The sequence below is a fragment of the Macaca mulatta genome, chromosome 7 (genome assembly GCF_049350105.2).
Source record: "Macaca mulatta isolate MMU2019108-1 chromosome 7, T2T-MMU8v2.0, whole genome shotgun sequence".
In the NCBI taxonomy this organism is placed as follows: domain Eukaryota; kingdom Metazoa; phylum Chordata; class Mammalia; order Primates; family Cercopithecidae; genus Macaca; species Macaca mulatta.
The window spans coordinates 107,112,882-107,138,006 of NC_133412.1; the positions used below are offsets into that span (position 1 = coordinate 107,112,882).

At 40.1% G+C, this 25,125-nt stretch overlaps 1 long non-coding RNA gene across 1 annotated transcript; it reads right to left on the reverse strand.

The window, feature by feature from the left end:
• Nucleotides 1-1,130: 1,130 nt before the first annotated feature.
• LOC144330203 (uncharacterized) lies at nucleotides 1,131-7,025 on the reverse strand. Its single transcript, XR_013396162.1, has 2 exons — nucleotides 4,686-7,025; nucleotides 1,131-2,458 (listed from the first exon to the last, which is right to left on the reverse strand). It is a non-coding gene; the product is annotated as an uncharacterized LOC144330203 (long non-coding RNA).
• Nucleotides 7,026-25,125: the final 18,100 nt, after the last annotated feature.

Here is a 25,125-nt window from a genome sequence, read left to right on the forward strand (position 1 = left end):
CGGGTGGATCACCTGCGGTTGGGAGGTTGAGACCAGGCTGACCAACATGGAAAAACCCTGTCTCTACTAAAAATACAAAATTAGCCAGGCATAGTGGCACATGCCTGTAATCCCAGCTACTCTGGAGGCTGAGGCAGGAGAATCACTTGAACCCAGGAAGCAGAGGTTGCAGTGAGCTGAGATCACGCCATTGCACTCCAGCCTGGGCAACAAGAGCAAAACTCTGTCTCAAAGAGAAAAAAAAAAAAAGGAATGAAGTATTGACACAGGCTACAATATGGATGAACCTTGAAAACATTATGCAAGTGAAAAAAGTCACGAAAAACTGCATGATTTCATTTACATGAAATGCCCACAATGGGCAAATTTATAGATAGAAAATAGATTAATGGGCTGGGAAAATAGAAGAGGGGAAGTGGGATTGACTGCTAGTAGGTACAAGATTTCTTTTGGGGATACTGAAATGTTCTAAAATTAATTGTGGTGATAATTACACAACTCTTATCTGTTGTATTGTATACCCTAAATGGGTGAATTGTATGGTATGTAAATTTATTTCAATGAAGATTTTTTAAAACAAGAGAGAAAATTATACTTCCACAAGTCCATTTCACCTTCCTCAACTTCTCTGGCTGACATCAAGCCTGTTGTACCAAGATACCACTATAGAAATAGTGTGTGGTCTTTCAGTACAATGTTCAACTGTAAGTCAGGGCTTTAAAACAAAGCCCAGATGACAGACCAATATAGCAAACCAAATTTAGGCCTTGTTAAAAAATACCACAAATGGAAATGTTAGCTTTAGGGCCTCATGAGCTATTGCAACATAGTTAAAATTACTATAGATATGAGATCTGTCAAATGGATCAAATGACAGTCCCTGATTTGAGTTAAAGTCTTCCAAAGATCATAAGAGAATACAAGAGTAATTTTTTAAGGCCTGAGAAAACAAAAGAAAGGAAGGAAGAAAGGAATGAACGAGAGAAGGAAAGATGAATGAATATGTTCACTAAAAAAATAAGTTCATCAAAGGGCTCAAATGCCTCCTTCTTCCTTCTCCTCCTCCTCCTCCTCTTCTTCCTCTCCTCCTCCTCCTCCTCCTCCTCTTCTTCTTCCTCTTCTTCTTCTTCTTCTTCTCCTCCTCCTCCTCCTCCTCCTCCTTCTTCTCCTTCTCCTCCTCCTCCTCCTCCTCTTCTTCTTCTTCCTTTTTTCTGCTTGCCTTGTCTTTCTAAAAGGATTGAATGGTTCTGGTGTTCAGGGCCCACGGGCCCCCTTTTGAGTTCTTCCACAGCATTTATACAGCCCTGTGAGAGTGAATTCTAATGACCCAAGGCCCTGCATAATCCAGGTTGTGCTCACAACTTGCTTCATCTCACTCCACAGCTGCCTGTGCACACCCCACTCCCACACACTGGCTCCTTCCATTCCTCATATCTGCCAGGATCCCCTGACCTCAGGGTCTCTGACCATACTGGTCCCTCTGCCTGAATGCTCTTCCACACTCTTTTCATGGTTCTCTTGTTTTCATCCTTTAGGTCTTAGCTTAAATGTTATCTGTCAGAGAGGTCCTCCCTCACCACTGCATATGAATTAAGTAGGTTCCCGTGAGACTCTATCATCTCATCCAATCGGTTTACTTCACAGTATTTATTGCAACAACATTCCACAAATAATCATGCAGTCCCTGCTTATGCACTGGGTACTGTTTTAGGTGTTGGGGATACAGCAGTGTACAAAACAACTCAATTCTAATTTGTTGTTTCTTGCTTCTTCGTTGTCTTCCCCATGAATCTAGAACTTCCTTGTAAGCAGGCACTGGCTGCAAGGGGAGGCAACATGGTGAAGTAATCTTGAGCAACAACTCCAAGCCAGAGCTTTGGTTAGAATCCTGGCTCTTATTACTTCGCCAAATGAATTAATTGCTCTGGACCTCAGTTTCCCCATCTGTAAAACAGGCATAGTGACAGTACCTTCTTCTTGGGGTTGTTATGAGGACTGCACAAGTTAGCATGGTTTAGTCACTTGGAATAATACTTGGCAATTAGCAATCCCTATAAAGATGTTTGTTAATGTTTTTTGATTGTTGGACCAATACAGTACCTAACAAATAGTTGGTTTTTAGTTAAATGAATTAATAAATTGCGGTGCCTACAGTTAAGCCTACATTTATAAGCAAGCCAAAACAAGAAGACAGAGCAGATCAGCAAGAATAAAAGGCTCCCTTTCATCTTGGAACTATTTGTTGGAAGAAAGCCTTTGGTTTTATAGATAGAATGTGACATTTTTGGTCAATTCCAAAGCAGTGGCAGGATTTTCTTTGGAATCTGCTGGAAATATTGTGGTTGTTTTCACTGAAAGAGGTTCTGGGGCTTTCCAGGGAGGAAGGGCTGTCAGCATCCAGCTGAGTCTGTCGTCTGGCTTCCATTGTCACATGAAAGAAACTCTCTGTCTCCAGGAGCTGGTGGAAGAATCACAAAGACACTTCTGTACTTATCCTCAATTTCTCCTGTCCTCTTCTCACTGCATACATCTACAGTGTCTAATTTGATATATTTATCCACTAGAAAATCACAGTTGAGTTGTGAAGGAGCTAAATGCAAACTCTTCTGATGGCATTCCCAGTAGCTCCTTCCCGTGAACGTTAGCTATCACATGTATGAAATGCAGCACGTCAACACCTGAATGTTCTGTATGTGCAAACTGCCAGGAAACACAAAATAAAATAGAAGAATGATGATTCAAGCAATCAAAGCCATTGGGAGCCATTGGCAGGTATTTACCGGGATCCTACTAAGCTCTGGCCATTTTTGAAGATGCCATGGGAAAGACCAAAAATACAAGAAAACAACACATTTTGTCACAGATTTGCCTTTGAGAAGTCAACAGTCTGTTTGGATCAAAATTTTCATACATCAAAATGGGGGAAACTTTATAAAAACATATATATGTGTGTGATAGGCAGAATAATGCCCCTCCCACCCCCGCAATCCTAATTCCAGGACCTGTGAATATGTTAGGTTACATGGCAAAGGGGAAATTAAAGTTGCAAATGCAGTTAAAATTTCTGCATCTGGCTTCCATTGACCTTAACATGGGGAGATTATCTCGGATTATCCAGTGAGCCCACTCTAATCACAAGAATCCTTAAAAGTGGAAGAGGGAGGCAGAGGAAGAGAGCTAGAGAAAGAGATATGACAGTGGAAGTGGGATAGAGAGGTTATGTAGCTGGCTTTGAAGATGGAGGAAGGGGACCTCAGCAAAGGAGGGCAGGCCACCTCCAAAAGGCAGAGAAAGAAAGGAAACAGATTCTTCTTTAGAGCTTCCGGAGGGAACGAAGGCCTGCCATCTGGATTTTAGCCCTGTTCAACTTCTGACCTGCAGAACTGCAAGATAATAAATTTGTGTTGTTTTGAGCTACAACGTTTGTAACAATTTGTTAAAGCAGCAATAAAAAACTAATACAACATATCATAAAATCCTAAGTTGAGTAGTATGAGAAAATAAATTAGGAAGCAGAAAGAGAGCAATGCTGACTATAGTTAAAGAAAATGACAGTGAGTGGGGTTTGAGATTGTTGTTTTCACAGCTTGTAGGACAAATGTGGAAAGACAAAAGCTGAGAAGGGATATGTATCAAATCCACAGTATCATGAAGGAAGCAGAGATTTTTTTTTTTTTTTTTTGCTAAACCCCAGATTATCAGAATCAGGAAGCACCTCCCTGAAACTTGAAAGAGGGAGCTTTAGGATGGTTGGCGAGGAGGGAAAGAGAAAGGAAGAGAGTGGGGAAAGAAGGAAGCAAGGAGAGGAAAAAAAAAAAAGAGAGAGAGAGAAGGGAGGAAGGAAGGAATTGCTTTGTGCAATTTAAGACCCTTTTATCCTTTAACAGAACAGAAGCTGAAAATATTAAAAGCTTTAAACTTTTCAGATAAATGTAGGGTGCCAGATCCAAAATGAATTCTGGGAAACCAAAATGTTTGGGGTGAAAATCAATCCTTTGTTGGATAATTTGCCCTCCCCTGGCCTGAGACACTAAATCCCGTCGGAGACAGACCCAGCTTTGAGCGACTTAGATATGGCCATTTTTGTTCTTATCTTTGGTTCAAGGATTCCTCAGAAAATAACAAAGCTGGCTTAAGTGTTCCTCTGCCTCCAACCTATAATGTGCCTGTTTTTCTAGTCTTAAAAAAGCAAACAAGAAAGGTCCTCATGTGCTCTTTTAGGGATGAAATTGAAACCTGAGGTCTTGACCAGCTCAGAGCTTCTTTCATAACTGTGGGGGCGTTAGTCACACAGTTGTTCTCTTGCTGCACAGATACAAAATTACTCTTCTACAGAAATTCTTCTTCCCCCTCAGACTGTATTCTCTGCTTCTTACTGGAGTGCCTTCCTCTGAGCTATTGAACAGCATTCTACTCTTCAGGATGCTACAAAATAACGGGAGGTGAAGTGATGCTGTGGAACTTGCCAGGCCTCAGTGGTTGTTGCCTCCTGCAGCACAACCCACATTTGCACAGATGGAATATGTGGGCTGGGTTTGGATGTGTTGCAGGAGAAAGCTGACCCTGCCAGCCCATGAAGCTGGACACTTGGGCGTTGAGGAAGGAAGCATTGGTGGGAGCATTACTGCAACTGTTTTCACAGTCATGGGACGAGACCCAGAGGCCAGACACTCAGCATTACTCACCCTTGGAGTCTCCTGGGCTGACAGGTGATAATTTCCTAAAAGCCTGTGAGTCCAGTTAGGTCTTCAAACCAGCAAGGTTTGGGAACTGGATATGGTGGACACCTTCTGATCCATAGTTTGACAAGACTCAAAAAAAAAAAAAAGGAAAAAAAGGAGAACTTAACCTACCAGTCTCATCCATTTGCTTTCCTATGGAAATGGTCACAGTGACTACAAAATCAGCTGTAATTCATTTTTAAAGCCAAGTATGTACCTGTCGTGTTTCCTGTTAAAATGATGGACTTAAAAATGTTTTGGGTTTCCAGCAGTTGTTCAAAAGCAGATAGGAACTATAACTGATACACATAGACTGCTAAAATAAAACCATTTTAACCATGACGTGACCATTAGATAAGGCAGGTCTGCCTCTTTTCACTTAAAGATGTCACTGGTCATTTATAAAATTTGGAAAGTGGAGGGCTTCTTTGACCAACATTATTGACTGTCACTCTTGCAGGAAATAGCCTTATTAACAAAAAAGTTTTCCTTTTCCAAAGGAAAACCTTGGAGCTAGTTCAGTACATATTTTATTTTATTCTTTTTTTTTTTCTTTTTTTTGAGACAGAGTCTTTCTCTGTCACCCAGGTGGGAGTGCAAGTGGCACAATCTCAGTTCACTGCAGCCTCCACCTCCCAGGTTCAAGTGATTCTCGTGCCTCAGCCTCCCTGGTAGCTGGAATTATAGGCACAAGCCACCACGCCCAGATAATTTTTGTATTTTCAGTAGAGATGGGGTTTCTCCATGTTGCCCAGGCTGGTCTCAAACTCTTGACCTCAGGTGATCTGCCTGCCAGCCTCCCAAAGTGCTGGGATTACAGGTATGAGCCACCACACCCGGCCTAGCAGGCATTTTAAATGGACTGTGTTATCAACTGAAGGCCAAAAGAGCAGTCGGAAACAAATGACCTTAAAGTGAATTTTCTGCTATTGAAAAAAAAAAAGCCCTAGGAATTAGCATCTCTGCCCTGCTATTCCATTGATAGGGATTTCTGCTGATATTCAAAGAACTTTGCTTTTTTATCCCTGCCACAGCTCTTGTTCTTTCCAATGTTTATTTCTATATCAACCGCCAATATATGAGGTGATTTTGTGCATAAGGTCTTTCCTAAAGCTCGGCTCAGTTCTATTAACCTTTATGCAGTAATTTATAGTTAAGGTCTAAATGGCACTGGTGCATGTAAATAGTGTCTGCGGGCTCTGCCGCCATGAGGAAAGTACTGTGCTTAAGTGGCTCCAACACATTTGCTCAGAAAATTGTGGAAGGAACTGCTGCGATCTCTGTAGGAAATTATTTAGTGAAATTCTACAGAAGATTAATGTTGCCTTGTAACAGACTCTTTGATGTGTTGAGTCTACAAGTTTTAGTGTGGAATCTAAGGCTTTTTTTTTTCCTCCTTAACATCAGTCTGAGCTGCATCTAAAAAGAAGAAATTTTGGAAAACAGAAATCTGAGGGACTTTCACATTTCCTTGTGATTTGTCTTCAAGGATGAGTGGATTTGAGAACTCTTTCTACATTTTAATAGTGAATGCACAGAAAGTAGAGATCAGCTTGGCCAAGCTGATGCTATGGAACAGATTCTTCAAATTTCTTTACAACCTTCCTTTTACCTCTCTCATCCAAAAGCAGTCTCTGTCTCTGGCCATTCTCCAGACCTGACTCTGCAGACTTATGGAGACCCTACAATATTCACCTGGCCCAGTGAATCCGCTGCTCAAAGGTCCTCAGCACAGCCAACAAGAACCAGAAGGTCAGTGTGGCCAGAGCATGGCAAATGGGGTAGGGAAGTGGAAGATCACTCCAAACCCCACCCTTGGAAGGGCTTAGGAAGAAAGAATTGGGTCATCTCAGCTTGTCTGCAAAGCAGCCAAAATTCTGAACCTGTGGTCCTCTTGGGGGGTTTTCAACCTGGGTGTGCCCTGAATGCTGCCAGACCTGCATTCCTGGGACCTGGCTAAACAACACTGTTCCAAAGTATAAGTGATGTATAGTCAATGAAGAGCATCAACACCGAATACAGTTTGTGGACCTGGCTTGAATCCTCATTTGAATAAACCAACTTTAAGTAGACATTCTTGGGACCTTGAGGAAATAGGATTCAGACTAAGTAAAGATGAAATAAAGAAATTACTGTTAATTTGTAGGTTAAAATGGTATTGTAATAAGTAAGGAAAGTTCATCATTTTCTGAGTATTTATGAGTGAAATATCATCATATCTATGATTCAAATTAAGTTAATTCAGCAAAGTGTACAAGAGACATGGCAAAATGTTACTAATTGTTCTGCTAGGTGATATGTATATGGAAGTTTATTATGCTATTTATTTTTATAGTGTTTGGAAATACTCATAATAAAAAGTTTAGAACATAAAAAGAAAAAAAAATACCATTAGTTATTAAACTACATACTTCAAGCCAGGGAGGAAGGACTGAGGGTTTGTAACCAAAGAAGTAAAAACATGAGGTGGTTCTTTGTGAAGAGAGGGAGCCTTCCTCCATCATTTTCTCCCTGAGGCGCTGGTTTCTAATTATTAATTTATTAAACATTAGTTAGAAACTACTGGGAGTGAGCCCCTAGGGGAGATAAAAACATGAAGGATAAGACACCCCCACCGCCCTCAAAGAGTAAGAGTCTAGGAGCAGAGCAAGTATGCAGATTCCATAGTTGCACTCTGGAGCCCGACCACCTGGGTTCAGTTTCCAGCTATGACACATACTAGGTGTTTATCCGGACCAGTTATTTAAGCTTTCTGTGAATACTAAGTGGATTTATCTTGTAGGCTATCATAATCATTAAATGAACTAATGTATGAAAAGTTCTTAAAATTAGTACTTTGTTTATATTTAAAAAAAAACAAGCAATATACAAAATACACAGTGAAAGTTTTTCTAGAAAAAGATTTTGATATAATCCCAATGGGGAGAATTCATTCCAGGATCCAGGGCACAATATGAGCAAAGATTCAGAGAGTAAGGCATAAAGAGCGCTTTGGAAATAGCAACCAATCCATTGCAGTTAAGACTTCTGGGTCTGTTTAAAGGAGTGCCGAGAAACGAAACCAGAAAAGCAAGATGGGCCCAGATTACCCAAAGGGCCAGGAATACCAAGACAAAGAGTTGTGGCTCTGTCCTGCAGGTACCAGAGGACCACTAAGAGTGTTTGAGCCAGGGAGAAGCATGAATGTTGGCGAAACACTAATTATTCCCTGTGTTTTAAATAAACACTGTGTTCATAGCAAGTGCCAGACGTTGTGGGCAAAATGGTCCCTGCCCTCATGGAAGCTTCAGTTTAGAGGAGGAAGGAGATGTTAAATAACCGAACAAATAAGAGTTATGAAGGAAAAGTGCAGAGTGTTCTGAGAGCTCCTAAGAAACCTAATGTAGCTGGAGGGGTGAGGAAGTCAGGTTGAAGAGGTGACACCTGGCTGAGATCTAAAGATATGCAGGAGTGGGCCAAGTGGACTTGGAGAGAAGAGCTTGCTGGGCAGAAGAACAGGACGAGCATGGGCTCTGTGGCAAGAGGGGAAATGACACTCCAGACCTTCTGGAATAAGGCCAGTGGAGGTAGAACCAGGGGCCTGGGAGATTGTGGTTTGAGATACAAAAGTGTTAGGCAGGGTTAAATTACCCACCACCTTGGCCACACTGATTGAGCCAGGTATCAACACCTGACCAAAACACAGGCTCCTTTAGACTCCTCTGCCAAGTCACCATGAGGTGACCTCAAGTGATACCAGATAGTTATTGCCAGAACCAATCAACGTCTCTCTCTTGGGGAGTTTGAACGTGAGACAGAGAGGGAGAAAAAGACTCAGAAATAGAGAAAAACAGACTGACAGATAAATAGAATGCAGTGGCAATGCAGAAACAGACATGACATGAACCCCATAGGCCATATTAAGGATCTTGGTCTTTATGTTAAGCACAAATACTGGTAAGAAATGATGGGAACTGGATGAGGATTACAGAAGCAGATACGAAGAAAAGGGGGTGGTAATTTCAAAAATATGTCCATAATGACACTTCTCCCTTAATTCCTTCCTCTTGAGTGTGGGCTGGACTTAGTTGTTTGCTTTTAACAAACAGAATATGTAAAAGTAATAGTGTGCAACTTCCAAGATTAGGTTCTAAAGAGGACTGCAGCTACCACCTTGAGCACATACATTCTCCCCCAACCCACTCCTCCTCTTCTCCCGCAACCCCTCCCCAAGTTGGGGAAGTAAACTGTCATGTGGTGAGAAGCCCTGTAGAGAAGTCCATGATGAGGAACAGAAACCTCCAGCCAATAGCCAGCAAGGAACTGAGATCTGCTTATGATAATGAGTGATTTTTAAAAAAAATTTCCATGTTAACTTTAGATTCAGAGGGTACACGTGCAGGTTTGTTACAAGGATATATTGCTTGGTGCTGAGGTTTGGGCTTCTACTAGTCTTGTCACCCAAATAGCAAACATAGTACCTAATAGAAAGTTTTTCAGCCCTTGCCCCCCAACCTTTGAAGCCCCCAGTGTCTATTGTTGCCATCTTATGTCTGCGTGGCCAAGATTTAGCTCCCACTTATGAGTAAAGACATGAGATATTTCGTTTTCTGTTTCTATGTTAATTTGCTTAGGATAATGGCCTCCAACTGCATCCATGTTGCTGCAAAGGACATCATTTCATTTTTTTTATGGCTGTGTAGTTTTCCATGATGTATATGTACCACATTTTCTTCATCTAATCTGCCACTGATTGGCACCTAGGTTGATTCCATGTCTTTGCTATTGTGAATAGTGCCATGATGAACATATGAGTGCATGTGTCTTTTTGGTAGAACGATTTATTTTCTTTGGGGTGTATACCCAGTAATGGGATTGCACGGTTGAACGGTAGTTTAGTTTTAAGTTCTGTGAGAAATCTCCAAACTGCTTTCCACAGTGGCTGAAGTAATTTATGTTCCCATTCGGCAGCCTCACCAGAATCTGCTGGGTTTTTTTGTTTGTTTGTTTGTTTTTACTTTTTTATAATAGCCATTCTGGCTAATGTGAGATGGTATCTCATTGTGGTTTTGATTTGCATTTATCTGATAATTAGTGATGTTGAGCCTTTTTTCATGTTTTTTGGCCACTTGTACATCTTCTTTAGAGAAGTGTCTGCTCATGACCTTTGCTCACTTTTTTTTTTTTTTTTTTTTTTTTAATTAAACAGGGTCTTGCTCTGTCATCCAGGCTGGAATGCAGTGGTATGACCATGGCTCACTGCAACCCCAAACTCCCGATTTGCCCACTTTTTAATGGAGTTATTTATTCCTTGTTGATTTGTTTAAGTTCCTCATAGATTCTGGATATTAATTCTTTGTCAGATGCATAGTTTATGAATATTTTCTCCCATTCTATAGGTTCTCTATTTACTCTGTTGATGGTTTATTTTGCTATGCAGAAACTTTAGTTTAATTAGGTCCCACTTGTCAATTTTTGTTTTTGTTGCAATTGGCTTTTGAGAACTTGGTCATAAATTCTTTGCCAAGGCCAATGTCCAGAAGAGTATTTCTTAGGTTTTCTTCTAGGATTTTAATAGTTTGAGGTCTTACAAAGTCTTTAATCCATTTGAGTTAATTTTGTATATGGTGAAATATAAGGGTTCCAGTATCATTCTTCTGCATGTGGCTAGCCAGTTTTCCCATCACTATTTCTTGACTAGGAGTCCTTTCCTCATTGCTTTTTCTTGTGGACTTTGTTGAAGATCAGTTGGTTGCAGGTATGCTGCATTATTTCTGGCTTCTCTATTCTGATCCATTGGTCTATGTCTCTATTTTTCTACCAGTACCATGCTGTTTTGTTTACTGTGGCCTTGTAGTGTAGCCTAAAGTTGAATAATGTGATGCCGCTGGCTTCGTTCTTTCTGTTTAGGATTGCTTTGACTATCTGGGCTCTTTTTGTTGTTGTTGTTGTTGTTGTTGTTCCATATGAATTTTAAGATTTTTTTAAAATTTTTAAAATAATACTAGAGATAGGGTCTTGCCATGTTGCCCAGGCTGGTCTTAAACTCCTGGGCTCAAGCAATCCACTCACCTCAACCTCCCAAAGTGCTGAGATTACAGGCATGAGCCACCAGGCCTGGCCAGTTTTTCTAATTCTATAAAAAATGACATTGATCACGAGTGATCTTAAAAGTGGTTCTCCATCCATAATCAACCTTTGAGATGACTGCAGCCCCAGATAACAACTTGCCTACAACTTCATGAGAGATCAACTAAGCTAAGCCACTCAGATTCCCAGCCTTCACAAACTGTATGAAATAATGAACATATTTTAAGCTGCTAAGTTTTGGCACAATTTGCTATGCCCATTGCGTAATGAATACAGAGGGAGATGAGTGAAATTCATATTACATAGGTGGAATTGCTAGGACTTTGCGATCATAACTATTGGGTATGGAGGTGCAAAAGAAGTAAAAAGAATCAGAAGCTTTGGACCTAGCTCACTGAGGCTCTATTTTTAGAGAAGGGGTTGGAACACAGGAGGAAGAATTTTGGGGAGAAAGAAAATAATTTCCATTTTGAACTCATTAAATTTGAGAGGCTGATGAGATTTTCAGGTGAATATGTTCCCTGAAGATTTGAAAATATGGCAGGGTGTTAGAGTGGAGAGGGCTATATGGATAGAAATCATTGGGGTATAGGAGAACCATGGCAGTGGAGGGCATTTCCAAGGAGAACAAGGAGATAATAAAGGCAGATGAAGGACAAACAGCAAGAATTGGATACATTTTTGGTCCCAAAAGTGGAAAAAGAGAAGTAATGCTAAAAAAAAGAAAAAGGGTAAAAACTCTAAAGAGAGTTTTGATAAAGAGATGTTCAACAGTATCAAAAACTATAGAAAGAGATCCCTATCTCTGGAAAGTTCGACCTCACATGCATCTGCATATTAGATTATCTATAAATCTCCTAGTTGGGGTAAGTCAACACTGGCTGCACAGATTAAATCAAATTTCAAGAGCTACAATATAAAAAACAAGAACTGAATTGTGGTCACCCCAGCAAAGCACTCCACCATGTGAAGCTCCCCACAGGTGGTCTATGTGTCTTTTTACAACACTCGTCTCAAATTGCAATAGAAGGGATGCTCATGGTTCTCTCTAGACAACCTGCTCTTTTTACAACGGTAGTTTTTCAAATTGCAAAATATGGAGACCTTCTCATTTACCTCAGGATAAAGATACTTAGGAGGCTTGAGGAAGCAAATAAAATGGTTTCCAGGGCTGCATGTAAGACCTCATGGAGAACTGGAACGTGGTTCAGGATGAAGCAGCAGTTTCTCCAGCAGCCTGCCATTCCTGAAGCATCTCTTGCACTGATTCCTGTCACTACTTGCTTCTTCTTGTTAATCTTCTGCTAGCAGATGCCTTTCTATGCCTCCATTCATATCCTCCTCTACTGAAGTCATTACTTGCTTCGTAGTGTCTGCTCACTGCCTTCTTTCCACGTCTCTCGGTTTCTGTGTCAACACTGAACTGCTGTCTGTTTATCAGTCGTCTGCTTTTCTCCAACTCTCTGTTTCTGTCGCTAGTTCAAATTCCCCCGAGAGACTTTGATTGATTCAGAAAGTCCCTATCCAGTGCCACCCTAGGCCACCTCCTAGGGGCTTTAGCTTTTAAGCCTAAAGCAGTGTGTCTTTCAGTCAGTTGTTAATTCCTGGTTCAACCATTCGTCACCAAAATGGTGGGGGAAGTGGATATCGAAGGCTAAAGAATTCCCTGTGGTCCCTTTTCCCCAAAAGGAGGCAGTGGGCCTGGAAGCTACTTTGTCTTAATGCCGTTTCAAGTAGCATCTCCCAGTGAGCTAATGGTTTAAAACTTCCTCTTCTGAGTACAGATTCCTTCTAGAAGGGTTTTTATCTTTAACATTAGCTCAATGTATAGCAACAACTACTTGTGGTACTAACCCTCAAAGCAGCACATGCTGGCTGCTTACTGATTAAAAATCACAGGTAAAGACAGAAAACACCAGCTTAACAAGGCTTTGATAAACTGAAAAAGCCTAAAATGATTTCCGTGAACTCTACTAACAGTAGCCAGTTAGGTCCTGCTCTTCATTCACATTCATTCATTCAGCACCACCTAGTTAGTAGGTATTCTAGTGTGAAGAAGAAGCTGGTTAAGATAGAAACCCTACCCTCCAGGAGCTGACTCCCCAAGACAGAAGAAAGCAGGTACGTCTTTCTTCTCATCTCTCTCTTCCCCAGTTCAACTCTCTCTTTCCTCCCTTCCCCTTTACTTCGTAATTTTTTTTTGGAAATGTGCCCATTCATAGTCAGTTCCTTCCTTGCCTGTGTTTCCTTTATTTATTTTTTTATGTTTTAGAAACAGGGTCTCACTCTGTCACCCAGGCTAGAGATTACTTATTATACTAGAAAAGTAAGTTAGAAGTAAAAAATTTTCTATTAAAAAAAGGAAAACAAATGAGAAGGAATGAGCAACTGTGAACAAATGAAGTGGGTAAAAGTTTCCATGGCCCAACTGTCAAGGTTGTTTTGGTTTCTTTTTTTTTTTTTTTTTTTGAGACGGAGTCTCGCTCTGTAGCCCAGGCTGGAGTGCAGTGGCCGGATCTCAGCTCACTGCAAGCTCCGCCTCCCGGGTTCACGCCATTCTCCGGCCTCAGCCTCCCGAGTAGCTGGGACTACAGGCGCTGCCACCTCGCCCGGCTATTTTTTGTATTTCTTAGTAGAGACGGGGTTTCACCGTGTTAGCCAGGATGGTCTCGATCTCCTGACCTCGTGATCCGCCCATCTCGGCCTCCCAAAGTGCTGGGATTACAGGCTTGAGCCACCGCGCCCGGCCTGTTTTGGTTTCTTTTTTGTTTTTTGACAATCTCTAAGGAAGCTCTGTGGAGTGAAGGAGAAACATAATAATCTGCAAATGACTAAAAAAAAATTTCTTTTGATTTGCTTGATTCATGTAAATTGCTTTCTTATTCTTGGAATTCAAGTGACCATATTCTTACTTTACTATAGAAAAGCAATTGACATGATAAAAATAAGCAAGCCATTTGGGAAGTTGGGACTTTTGAGGTAGGTAATGGAAAATTTGGTGGTGAGGGGCCAAAAAGGGATGATTTTTCCTAGACGTGGGAGCTTCCTGTAATGTGGAATGTGTACGTGTGAAATCACCAGTCTCTATATTTGCAATAACTTAATAACATGACGGTTCCTCCACCCGTCCTCTTTCCCCACACTGAGTTCCAGTTTCACACCGGGATACTCATTGTAAAGCTTTACAAAGAAAGGAGGAAGTAAACCTACCAACAAGGCAGCAACGTGTTTCAAATACCACATTCTTAACAGATGAAAAATTTTTTAATCACATTAATTAGCAATGCCACATGAGTCAAAGTGGATGGTCCAAATCTTGTATTTAATTTTCTTCTTGTGTCCTGGGCCTTTCAAATTGATTAATTATTGTTTACAAGGCCTTGCCTTACTGGCGTACCTTTAGCAGACACTACAATCTTAGCAAGGGTCAGCTTCATTTTGCTGCAGGGTTGCACCTGCTCCCTCATCTGAACTAAAAAGGAAGTAAAAACATGGTATTTAAGTGGCCACAGCCTTTTGTCTGATGCAGGAAAGCAATGAGAGCTCCTGTTTCTTCACTGTTGTTCACGCTAAAGGGTCTCCAAGTGTATAACACTTAGAGGAATTAGTTCCCTGCTCCCTAAAAGCAAAGAGCTCCACAGAGAAGAGACAGCAGCTGACCAGTGAGGCCCAGTAATTCCCAGCAGCACACCAGGGGCTAACAGAGGAGACTACTGTGTTTGAGGAAACTGATGGGATCTAGAGAGAAACCAGTGCTTAATGTTTGTCTATCATTCCTCCTAAAAATTAGGTAAGAGCAAAAATAGGCAAATTGCTGCTTGAGGAATAACTAATTTAGTAATAGTTCAGAATAATGCTTCGCCCTTAGATTCAAAGTGGTGTTTTAAGTGACATTCTATGAGCAGAGCCTGCCAGCTGACAAAACTTAGGTAGTATTTGGCTCCCTAAGAGAAGGCAAACCATGAGCATGTGGATTTTGTTTTGTTTCGTTTTTGTGGAGACGGAATCTCACTCCGTTGCCCAGGCTGGGGTGTGGTGGTGCCATCTTGGCTCACTTCATCTTCCGCCTCCTGGGTTCAAGTGATTCTCCTGCCTCAGCCTCCCAAGTAGCTGGGATTACAGGCTCGTACAACCACGTCCAGCTTTTTTTTTTTTTTTTTTTTTTTTTTTTTTTTAGTAGAGAAAGGGTTTCACCATGTTGGCCAGGCTGGTCTGCAACTCCTGACCTCAGGTGATCAGCCTCCCAAAGTATTGGGATTACAGGCATGAGCCACCGCGCCCCGCCGCATGTGGATATTTTAATTCAAGTTGAATACAGATCTCATTGTGCTTGATATTGAACTTCCTGGGACTACTGTGGCCCATTGCTTGAATCTTAGCCCTGGCATTGCTAAATGCAAGCAGCTCGGGAGAATGTGGTGGCTTGCTTCAGAGAAAGAATAAAAGCACTTCTGACAAAACCCCAGAAGCTAAGGTTATTCACGATTATAAAAGCAGTAACAAAAGTGTTGAATGTTGGTTCTACTGTTGACAATTTTAGAAAAATGTTGTTCGTCTGTCCTTTGATTTTATGAGGCAATTTTGAAAAACATCAATCAAAGACCTGCCTGAATCTCCAGGTGTGAAAACAGGGGATGATGGGAAATTTAGATGGTCAAACTATGGGCAGAGGTTTTATATTTGTGATTGGTAGAGAGAAGGAGGCCTGTATCTGAGGCACAATAGATAGGAAACACCAACTTCATCACTTAAAGTGTCATCCTCACTCTCACCCCACAACTGGAAACAAGTGACAGTGTTGCTCTACGTAAAGCTAGCAGACCTCTTCTAGATTAGGGGGACTTGACAGAGCCATTTAATTACTTTTTGGGTTAAGAAGTTGTCATCATTATCTCCATTAGTTAATAAGAAGAGTTACTACCAGTGACTAAAAAGAAGTAATTACTATTAGAATTTTTAAAAATTACACACACATTTCACAACTTTTTTTTTTTTTTTTTTTTTTGAGAGGAAGTCTCACTCTATCACCCAGGCTGGAGTGCAGTGGCACAATTTTGGCTCACTGCAACCTCCACCTCCCAGGTTCAAGTGATTCTCCTGCCTCACGGTCCCAAGTAGCTGGGATTACAGGTGCCCACCACCACGCCCAGCTAATTTTTGTATTTTTAGTAGAGATGAGGTTTTACTATGTTGGACCAGGCTGGTCTCAAACTCCTGACCTAGGTGATCTGCCGGCCTCGTCCTCCCAAAGTGCTGGAATTACAGGCGTGAGCCACCGCTCTTGGCCACATTTCACAATTCTGAAAGGCAATAAGTGTTTTTAATAATCAATGATTCCAGGCAGGGCTTGATAGCTCACACCTGTAATCCCAGCATTTTAGGGGGCCGAGAAGGGCAGATTACTTGAGACCAGGAGTTCAAGACCAGCCTGGCCAACATGGTGAAATCCCATCTCTACTAAAAATACAAAAAAAAATTAGCTGGGCATGGTAGTATGCGCCTGTAATGCCAGCTACTCATGAGGCTGAGGCAGAAGAATCACTTGAACCTGGGAGGTGGAGGTTGCAGTGAGCCGAGATTGCACCACCACACTCCAGCCTGGGTGACAGAGCAAGACTCCATTTCAAAAAAAAAAAAGATTCCAAATAGACATACACACTGATACACACATGTGTGTATGCACATCTTAAGCATGATTGCATTTTTAAGTAGCAGGACAAAATATACTTTGAAATGATTAAGCATCTTCCTTTGGAAAATACCACATGCTTAAGAGATCTCACTGGCAGCTCAAACATTTCCCCCCCCACCCCCTACCTCAGGCAGGTGCTATTGTATGGGGTAGAAGCAAAGAGGGAGACTCATCTAAGACCATGAAGCCAACATGTGAGAATGAAAAGGAGAGAGGAATATGGTATCAAACATCAAAATTTACTCAGTCTAGCAGATCATTCAGTCTTTGGAATTCCTTTTATTTATCTTGGAGTTCAAAATTCTGACCTATGTTTGTCTCAATTTAGATTACTGCCAAAATGGGGAAAAAATACCCCACCCATGAAGCAGCTGAATTAAAAGAAAACATAAACTGACCTTTAAAAATAGTTTGAATTAAGCTTCTTTGGAAAGGGAGACTATAAGATTGACTAATGCTCAAAAATGGTAATTTTCCTTTATTTAACTTAAAGTAATAATTTATCTCAAAATAAAATCACAGTTCCTTATAAAGATGATGGTACCTGGCTTTTCATTTGGAAGAGTTTTCCAGAAAGCAACTCAGGAATGTACAAAGTTAAACCTATATACACACCAGGTGTATGCGTTCAGGGGTATGTTTTGTTTACCTGTAACTGATTTTAACTGAACTACTCTTCTTTTAAAGAAAAATGTGCATCACTTTCGTTTTAGTAGAGTTTTTTTGTTTAACTCAAATCAAAAAGATGCCAAAGAATTAATAGCCTTCTTCAATTTTTGAAAATCTTACAAATTAATGAAAAGATAAACAAGAAAAAAATTATGTCAAAGGACATAAATAATCCTTTATGTCCTTAATGGTCAATAATCATTTGAAACAACATTTAACTTCATTAAGAATCTAAGGAGTACAAATTATAACAAGTATAAGATACCATTTGTCACTAATGCAACTGGAAAGAAAAATTTTAAATACTTAATGTTGGGGAATGTATATAAAAATAAGTACAATGGTATACACTGCTAGTATAAATGTAGTGTGAGTGTTTGCTTGTGTGTATATATACATCTACATATATACCTTCTAAAAGGTATTGATTCAAATTATATATACACATATATTATATAAGTATATATTTATATGAACATATACAAATATATGTATATGAATTTATCTATATACATAATACATATTATAAATATATTTATATTTAGTGGACAATAATCATTTCAAACAATGTTTAGTTTCATTAAGAATCTAAGGAAGAATCTTCCTGAAGCTTCTTCATGGAATGAAGAAATGGAATGGACCATGAAGAAATGGTCTTCATGGAATTCCCAGCATATCTCACACCAGAGAGAGAGAGAATATAACATCCATTGTTCTCCATTACTATTCTCGTTACATTAAGGATGAACAACAACCAGGAAGTGCACAACTCTGGCAGCCATGAGCATATCTGAATATGTGATTCCTAATATTCATTTCCTATGTGTTACACACACACTCACACACACACAGAGTCATGTGTGTTTTAAAGCCTTAGAAGAGTGCATATTCTTTGAGTCAATGACTAGATATCTAGAAATTTATTCAGAAATAATCACAGATATGCTCAAAGATATAGCTACAAGGATGCTCATTAGACAGCTATCAAAAACAGCAAAAATCTGGCGACAGCCTAGATATCCAACAGTAGTGGGTTGCTTAAGTATGTTATACAACATTTATACAGCAGAACACTATGTGGAGGCAGAAGAATATTTAATGTTTATAAGACATTAAATGAAAAGGGAGCCAGGCATGGTGGCATGCACCTGTAATCTCAGCACTTTGGGAGGCTGAGGTGGGAGGGTAGCATGAGCCCAGGAGTTCAAGGTTGCAGTGAGCCACGATTGTGCCACTGCACTCTAGCCTGGGTGACAGAGTGAGACCATGTCTCAAAACAAAAAAAAAGAAAGAAAGAAAGAAAGAAAGAAAGAAAGAAAGAAAGAAAGAAAGAAAGAAAGAAAGAAAGACAAAATCAATGAAAGAAAGAAAAGCAAAGGGAGATTTCAACACTATTTATTGCATTACTTCAGTTTTGTATTTACACAGTGAAAATTATAGTAAAACAAATCATGCTACTGGTGGTTTATCTCTGGGAGCTGGGATTATTGGTGATTTTGATTTTATTCCCATTGTTTACCTGTCTTTTTTATAATTTCATTTTAAAAAACAGCTTTGTTGTCGTTCACATATCATACAACTTTTTTTTTTTTTTTTTTTTTTTTTGAGACGGAGTCTTGCTCTATCACCCAGGCTGGAGTGCAGTGGTGCAATCTCAGCTCACTGCAACCTCCACCTCCCAGGTTCAAGCAGTTCTCCTGCCTCAGCTTCCCAAGTAGCTGGGATTACAGGTGTGCACCACCACGCCTGGCTAATTGTTTTGTATTTTTAGTAGAGATGGGCTTTCACCATGTTGGCCAGGCTGGTTTCAAACTCCTGAACTCAAGTGATCTGCCCACCTCCACCTCCCAAAGTGCTAGGATTACAGGTGTGAGCCACCATGCCCGGCTATTACTTTTATAATTAAGAAAAAAAGCAATAAAATTATTCTTACTGATTGAGGTAAACCTCTTTTGGGCAAATAATTAATCAACATTTCATCTCAATTATTTTAATATTGGGTTCTTAGCTAGCATTTATCCAGCACTTTGCATGTTGCAATGCACCTTTACTTTTATACAAAGTTCTTCTGGCCAAGTAGACCTTATTGCACATAAACAACTAATGACCTACACCTGCTAAAGTGCAAGCAATTAAGTTTTGTTGGGGGTCATTGCTCCCTCTTAATGGAAATTACACTGTGAATAAGACAACAGAAATATATGTCATGTCTGCCTTTCTGACACACTGTGGGTTTTCATAGGATTCTCAGAATGACTCCTACCAGAGAGAGAAAGAATATAATATCCATTGTTCTCCATTACTATTCTCATTACATTAAAGATGAACAACCACACAGGAAATGCAAAACTCTGGCAGCCACAAGCATATCTGAATACATGATTTCTAACATTCATTTCATTTTCCATTAACACACAAAACTACCTTATTAAACGTGAATAAAACCTGCATCCAGAGACACTTAAAATGTTGGCCAATTCCTCACTGAAAGGACCTTAATGATGGTGGGAAACTTGAAGAGGAGCTTGGAGAGAGGTTTGCAGGCTTCGGGTTGCCAGGGACACTTACCTTCTTGGCTTGAGCACCTCACACAGTCTCAGACGACAGAAAGAGCCAATGTGTTGAAAAACAAGGGTCAGTACAAGGGTTAAATGAAAGCGAAATCATGCTGACCTAGAAATGCAAATCAATGTGCCTTAGTTCTCTGTAGAACTTGTGTTGCCTGAACACTCTATTCTTTCTTCAGATTACCTAGTGTCCCAAGAGAGACTTCAGTGATTTGGAGAACAGTGATGCAATGTGGAGAGACGCGGCAGGCAGCGACAGAATCTAATTGCATCTGAGAAGCATCTCCACAATTTACAGTGGCCTTCTCACAGGGAAAAGCAGGGGGCCGGTTTTGAAGTTGATTTCCCTTTCTTTATATTGCTTTTACCATCCTTCCCAGCTCAAATTCAAAGCTCAAAATCGGAGGTGATTTTTAAACTGTCTCTTAACCCATCATAAAAGTAAGAACATGCGCACTTAGAGATTTATAATTCTCATCTGCATTTTGTTCTCTAAAGTTGCAAAGTGTGCAGGAAGCTCCTGGTTGCTGATAGAAAGCTGCCTGAAATATAAATTTCAGGTACACAATCTGGCTGTCATCACTAAAGGAATTAGAAGGGAGAGAAGAAGGGAAAATGGAGGGAGACAATAGGGGCAGGGGGACAGAAGAGAGGTGATAAATCAGAGATGAGTGCTGATTTTAAAGAAAAAACAAAAGCTAAGAACTTATTAGAGGGACTCAGGAAAGAAAATTGAACAAGGTAAGGCAAGAATAAAGGGCAAAGTGATTATGAATGTGGATCTAGAGCCAAATGGGTTGGATCTGAACCATCACTTAATTTCTGGACAACTTTAAGCAACCTACTTACCCTATTTGCCTGTGCAAACCAGGCTGGGCGTGGTGTGAGCCACCGCACCCAGCCTGGTTTGCCTTTGTTTTAAGAAATAATTATGAGAAGTCAAGTTCTGAGACTTGCATACATGGAACTTGCTCTTTTTCACTCCTTGTACAGGGAAATCTACATATGATGGTCCAATTTATAAACTTTTAGGATAAGAATGAAATACAGATTTTGCAAATAATTCTTAAAGACCTCTTTTACGTAATGAACTATGGAAGACAAAGGTAAATGAGACACTTTCCTTGTTCTTAAGGAGTTTGAGATCTAGAAGGAATGACAGGTCTGTACTAAAGTCCCAGGAGGCGGTATCTAATAGCTGGTCAGGAGGAAAACTCTCAAGTCTGGAAAGAGCAGTTCCTAGGTTTCAAATTGGAAACTGAAACATGGGTACTGCCTTCAAACGCGAGGCCAGTCCCATGTTTTGCAGGTTAAATGATCCCACTTAAGTTTTGGGCTGGAAAACCAGCCGAATAGATACTGTCTCAACTCCATGACAGAAGATAAATGTACTATCAGGGTCCATATATAATAAACATAGACAGACAAAAATCATTATTAAATTGAACTTTTTTTTTTTCAGGGGGAGGAGTGTGCCTGAAGTGTTGAGTCTAAAAAAGAGTATTTGCCAAGGAAAAAAGATGTCCTATTATTAGCATCCAATTAGAGAACTATTTGTACAGCCAGGAAAGTCATGGATATTGTGTCACATAGTTGACATCCATGGGTTTGTCTCATAAAAGTAACATGAAAAAAATCCACAGAATTCCACCTGGCACTAGGAAGGCTATGAGCTTTCAGTGTCCGCTCTCCAAGGAACTGCAAACTCAAGGAGCCAGCTTACCTCACGTGTTCCTGCACTTTGTAAAATTTCTTCAGAAATTTAAATTAAAACCAGTTCTTCAGTAATGATCCTTGTTTTCATCTTTGCTTTCATCTTTGCAACAATTTAAACATGTTGTTTATTTTCTGAGTGTCTGCCACGAGACTGGGAAATTAGGTATATTGAACATAAAGCAAAGCTGATTCTAGGAATTTCCAAAGTCAAAGACAATTCCTAGAATGTCTTTACATCAGGGAAACTTCAGGGTAAGTTCCAGAGAGTCCACTTTCCACATGGCACTGTCCTCTAATAACTGAAATGATTAAGGCCTGAATATGTGTTGAATTGCTTGAAATAAGAGTCTAGCCTTTAGCTAATAGGTTCTGTCAGTCCATCTCCTGAGTTAACCAAAACGAATTATTGGCTTCTACTTCTCTTTCTAGCAGGCTAGTGCTACTAAGTAGAAAAAGTAATTATATTAATGGAAAAAACAGTGTCCAACACATTCTCTAAGACCTGACTCAAATGTCACCTCCATTACTGCTTCCTTGGTTACATGGCTCTTTTGAAGAGTGCTTTCAGAACTCTTTACAAGCAGAACTTTACAAGCCTGCTTACATGGCTCTTTTGGAGTCTTTGTCACATTGAATGGAAACTGTTTCCAGTGCCCATGTGCTCTTCTTTATCATTAGCTCCTCAAGGGCAAGAATGGGAACATACATGTCTGATACATAGTAGGCATCCAATCTGAATTAAATGAATAAAAGTCAAACAGGGAGAAAACAACATACAAACACAATCAGTGAGACAGGTGGCCCAAACCCCGTCTCTACTAAAAATACAAAAAATTAGCAGGGCGTGGTGGCGGGCACCTGTAGTCCCAGCTACTCAGGAGGCTGAGGCAGGAGAATGGCGTGAACCCGGGAGGCGGAGCTTGCAGTGAGCGGAGATCGCGCCACTGAACTCCAGCCTGGGCAACAGAGCGAGACTCCATCTCAAAAAAAAAAAAAAAATCCCACCCGCCCTTCACAAGGGCATACACAGAAAGAAAAGCAATGAGATCTACTTGAGATTGTGGTGACACATCCAGTAGGCTGCTGAAGAAGTTGGATGTCACCCATGAATGGGTGTGAAAACCAGTCCTTTCTCCCTGCAGCTTGCCACTTCTCTTTGCAGGTGACTTTGCCTTGCTATTTCCCCTTGGCTCTGGCCCTACTGGTCAAGGCGATGACCAACTCCAGAGGCTGGATGTATTATCTGGGGCAAGTCTCAGGCTCATGCCCAGGGAATACATATATGGCTGGGGTATGTACATATTATCCCATACATAATTAGGTATGTATTGGAGGTCCTTGTTGTTTTTTGTTGAGTTTTAATGGAGAAGGGAGAGGAATGGGTTTTACAGGCAAAAGCATCCGTGAATGAACAATGTCACCTCTGAATGGGCCACATTTTTGAATTAATAAATCTAGTTGCACAGCCTCTCAAAGATACACCATGAAGTTTCATCACCTCATTATACAAGCCTTAATCAAGCAAGAAGGAGGGGCTGTAAATTCTATACCAAACCAGAGTTTCAAGAAAATCTTACATCTTTTTACTTTGATGCTTTTCGAAGAAAATTTGTGTCTTTGTAAACACTCCTGGTGGTTGTTTCTATAAACATAATTTTTTAAAGCAATCTTTTAGATTAGACATGGATAAACAGTGCCAGAAATGGTATATAATGTTTTAATTTCTAACTTTAGTATTCATTTTAGTATTTCTAATTCTAGGAACAGACGTTCTTGAAAACTTTTCTTCATTTTTTGAATTGAGAATCAAAAATTTGAGAGCTAGCAAGGGCCTTGTCAGTTATCTAGTCCAGTGTACACAGACTGGACTTTCTCCGGCTGCACAGAAGTAAAAAGAAACAAGTTCACCAATCTTTGCACTGTCATGAATCTAATAAACAGGATTTGGCCAGGCGCAGTGGCTCATGCCTGTAGTTCCAGCACTTTGGGAGGCCGAGGAGGGTGGATCACCTGAGGTCAGGAGTTCGAGACCAGCTTGGCCAACATGGTGAAGCCCCATCTCTACTAAAACAAAAAATTAGCCAGGCGTGATAGTGGGCGCCTGTAATCCCAGCTACTCAGGAGGCTGAGGCAGGAGAATCACTTGAACCCGGGAGGTGGAGGTTGCAGTGAGCCAAGATCATGCCATTGTACTCCAGCCTGGGCAACAAGAGTAAAACTCCATCTCAAAAAATAATAATAATAATAATAAAAAACAGTATTTGATTACAGATTACTGAATGGTAGTATTTTCCAAAATGTATTTCATATAAAACTAGGAATTTCTGAGATAATGTTTTTAAAGATTATGTAATCAAGAAAGTTTTACAACTACAAGGCTAAACAAAATTTTTAAAGCTCTTTTGATTTATTTAGAACTGTCAGACTTCTCAGAACCTTCAAGACACTAATGTGTACACCATGAATATCCATGAAAAAGGTAAAGCATGCAATGAAAAGGGCCCCCAAACTCCCTTTTTTAATAGATCAAAGTTTAGGAAAACTGGCTGCAAGATGTTCAGCTCTAATATGTAACTGCAATTTGCGGTAGCTATTAGCTTCTAACCATAAACATAGAATGTAAAATTGACCTTGAGCTTCCTAGTAGCCAATGCAGAGATGTGATACATTAATAGATTAAAAGTTCATGGTGTTCATCCAATGAAAACAAACTGGTTATGTATATAACTATGATTTGGTAATCAAAATAATATTAATAATACTTTTTTTAAATAACAAAAAAAATGTAAAAAAAAAAAACAGTAGTTCCCGAAGCAATAATTATTTTCAATACTGTTCCTCAAGGGTGTTCATAAAGAGGATCAGGATGGCAACCTTCGCAACACCCCTCTTCAGCACATACAATAATCAGTTTGCAGACAGTCTGATCCTTTTCTGGCATATTGCCATAGGGCAGTTCGGTGGAAACAGGTGTATAAGAAGTCACTCCAGCTGCCACATGTTCATAGCTCTTACTTGTCTAACTTAACCCAAGACTCTAGTCGCACTCTGCCACTAACCAGTCGTGCCTGTCTCTAAGAATGAATCATTTGCCTACTGTGGAGTTGAACTAGATGTTCCCTGAAACTCAGTTTCAAAGTTCTAGAAGCCTATAGGATCTATTTCTTATTTTTCTCCAGAAAAAAAAAATTCAAGCTTCCAGTGTCCTTTAAAAGTATACATTGAACCCTGTATGTATGTGTGACTTAAGTAGTGACACTCATAGGGCACATTGCTAATTTTTTTTTTAAGAGAGATGGAGTCTCACTGTATTGTCCAGGCTGGTCTCAAACTCCTGGGCTCAAGCCATCCTCCCACTTCAGGCTCCCAAAATGCTAGGATTACAGGCATGAGCCACTGTGCCCAGGCACATCACTATAACCTTGAGTACACTGTCAAAAATTTGCAAAAACTAAAAGAAAAAGAGAGAAACTAAGAACAGAAGTAGGAGAGCCCCAAAAATGATTCTATCCTCTTGAGCATTTTCCTTTAAATCAACCTTAGTTTCTTTAGGAGGGTTTATTAATAATAATGACAGAAATAATTATAATAATTTGCTTTAAATCAGCCTATAGCTTCTTAGAAGATAATAATAATGATGACAGAAGCAGCAGCAAGCACTTATCTGGTGCTTCTTATGTATCATGTCCTC